Source organism: Apis dorsata, unplaced genomic scaffold, assembly GCF_000469605.1.
Source record: "Apis dorsata unplaced genomic scaffold, Apis dorsata 1.3 scaffold_247, whole genome shotgun sequence".
Classification (NCBI taxonomy): Eukaryota; Metazoa; Arthropoda; class Insecta; order Hymenoptera; family Apidae; genus Apis; species Apis dorsata.
In genome coordinates this window covers 107,825-111,127 of record NW_006263526.1, presented here as the reverse complement: position 1 = coordinate 111,127, position 3,303 = coordinate 107,825, and the positions used below count along the sequence as shown (strand labels likewise).

The 3,303-nt window shown below is 28.0% G+C and overlaps 1 protein-coding gene across 1 annotated transcript in view; it reads right to left on the bottom strand.

Moving 5' to 3' along the window:
- Positions 1–3,303, bottom strand: part of LOC102675506 (protein transport protein sec31-like) — an 11,150-nt gene that overhangs the window by 6,156 nt on the left and 1,691 nt on the right. The gene's annotated exons all lie outside the window — the stretch shown is intronic.

The following is a 3,303-nucleotide window of genomic DNA, read 5'->3' as shown; positions in this document are numbered from 1 at the left end:
AGTAGTAGTAGTAGTAGTAGTAGTAGTAATAGTAGTAGTAGTAGTAGTAGTAGTAGTAGTGGTGGTAGTAGTAGTAGTAGTAGTAGTAATAGTAGTAGTAGTAGTAGTAATAGTAAAATAAAAATGCTATTTTTTCACACTTGTTCTTTCTCCCTTTTCCTTTTGTTTCTTCTCACACTACTCCACTCTTACTCTCCCCTTGGGTACCCCATAGATACGTGTATAATACGGCTCGTGTGACTGCCCAGCGAAAGCTAATGGCAGATAATACAATTGGATAACATTATTACAACAATAGTATCAAGCGGCTTTATGATATGATAAAATAAATTATATTTTATGTAAGAAATAATGATTGATTAAAAAAAAATAAAATTTATTTAAAGATTATTATAGATGATCTTAGCATTGATGGATTTAATTATGTTTCATTAGTAAACTATTAGATTTATAATTGAATCATAGATTTTATTCTTTAGACGCTTGTGATCTATTGATGTATAAGATTGTCCATTTAATGCACACATTATCTTGTTTTTTTCGAGAAGGCGCATCTACATCGTTACAGGCCGCAATTATTAATGATCGTAAATGCGATATATCGAGGAATATAGAGGAATCTCTGCGAGCATTGAGCGTATCAAGAGGTTGTCACATACAGTTTATACGGATAAATACTATAAGAATAATTAATTTATTAATAATTCTGTTATTAACAAACTTTCAAATTTACGAAACTTGGAAACTTCTTAATACTCTCGATCGATACATTTCTTAATTATTTCTCCATTCGAGTTTTGAAAACATACCAAGATGCGCCCCCAAGGTAGCAACGCGAAACGGAAACTGTATAAATCTCACTTATCGGGGGAGATGTCTTTTAAAATAAAAGTAATTAGATAGATCCGTTTCACGTTACCTCGGTAAAATCTAATTTCTAAGATATCTATAATGCTATATAAAAGCCGAATCAGGAAGCGTAATCCCGACATAAATATTATAATATCGGCAGGCAATATCCCGATTCTCGAATTACATCAGTAAAGTGGAATGCAAAATGTGCACGAGCAGAAATTAAAGTACACATCCATTATTTTATAGTTTTAAATAATTTATGTACTTTATTGAATTTTTTATCAAATTCTTGTTCATATAAACGATTTCTATTCATTTACATATAGAGTTTGTTTTTATGAAGTATTTATTGATTGTCGTACACACTTTACACTGTAATGTTGTAACAACAAAACAGGACTAGGTGTATATCAAAGGTACTACTCATTTCTATGTAATATGCTACCGTATTCTGTCAAATAGAGAGAGGCATTGTACGAAAATTATATGATTATACGATATATATAATAAAATATTAAAGAGAACAAAAATTGTTATAAGATGTATTATTGGATATTGTGTGCATTATGGTATAGGAAGGAATGCGAAAGTAATAGAAAGGAAAGGAAAGGATTAAACGACTTTTCGAAAGAGAAAGAAATAAAAAATTACTAATGAATATAGTTACGCGTTAGGGAAAAAAAAAGGAAAGAAAAGATATTTTAACGCGTTACGTAATGTCGTCTCATGAATGATAGATAATGAAGGATATTACAGGTACTTGTATGCACGTCCCTCCACAAAACCACGACATGCAAACCAATCATTTCTATGCCCATGGACTTTATACTTTGGAGTAATAAGAATGATCATTGCGATTGAATGCATTTCATGCTATTCTTATGATTTGTAAAATTCTATTCTTTAAATCGCATTTTACATATTTATATTTATTTAATATATATATATTTAAATATCTAAAGAGAAAAAGAAACAAAAAGAGAAAGAGAAAAGAAAGAAACGAGAAAATGTGGCAAGAAAAAATTACATAATTATTGAATAGCACTTCACGCTGCTCCGCGGAAACACCGAGATTGAGCGCACAGAAAAACCAAACAATTAAGAATAATAATGAAGAATGAAAGGCTGAACGAGTTTCGTGATTACGTAGACTACTTTGAAAAAATAGTTCTTTCATAAGCAATGACAATAAAAACATTAATTCATTGTCATTTATTCTGCGAAATATAAATTTTCCACGTACACTTCTCGTTAAGTATATTTTTTCCTCCAGTTTTTTTACAATTCACAAAAATATAAAAGAGTATCAAGAAAAAAAATGCCGACACCAAGTTAAAACCACAAGCTAAAATGTTTAAATATAACACGAAGATTTCACTTCTTCTTTTGATTATATTTTATAAAAAATATTTGTTTAAAGAATTAAATTATCGCGCAAAATAATATTTAAGCAATAATCTAATATTTTTTTTGACGGTATTATCATCATCTTATAACATATGTCATATTTTGAGCAATACTCGAACTATGAGATATAAATCTTATATGAATTTTATTATAATAAATATATAAAAAAAAAGTTGAAGAAAAAACATTTAAAAAAAAGTTAAAAAAAAAAAAAGAAAAATATTTTATGATTAAGAGGAATATCTATGATATCTGTAATATTAATATTCATTATTTAATAAATAATGAATCATAATTTATATAATTTAATTCATTTTTCTTTGTGCTTTATATATCGTTTCACCAAATTCACTTCATTTATACTAATTCGATCAATAAATATACTTGCATTACTAGGATTATCAGTCGCGTAAAATATGTCAGAATATATATTGCTTCAATTGGTTTTCCTGTATTGTCGAACTCAAAGTGTTTTCTACGCGGCACAGAAAAAAGCAAATTCTCTTATGTATAGCGAGGGCTAGAAATAGATTTGTAAATCCTGTCGTGGGATTTTGGTCAATCACATAGAATTGGCTCAGAAAGCTCTCTCTCGCGCTTTGCAATTGCAATCGAATATTGTCCTAATATGAAACTATAACATAATTGCAGGCTCTTTCCTTTTTTAAAAAATTTTTTTATTAGACGTGCGTAAAGTAGATGCCGCGTAAAGAAGTGCTACTCCATAAATTGGAGTTTAAAAATTGATAACATTGGATGGAATGTCCATTTACTTATCACTAATAAAAATATTTTTAGCAAAATATATAAATCATTCGTATATATATATATATATTTATATGTTTATATTCATATTTTCGATTTTTATATTTATATAAATCTATATGTATATATATATATTTACATGCGCATATAAATCACGAAATCTTCAAGAAAATAAGAAAATATCTTAGATCGAAGAATTCTTGATTTGTAATAAGGCACTTTACACTGCACACATTATACACTAAAATACAAAATACAAAATTGCTCTTGTAATAT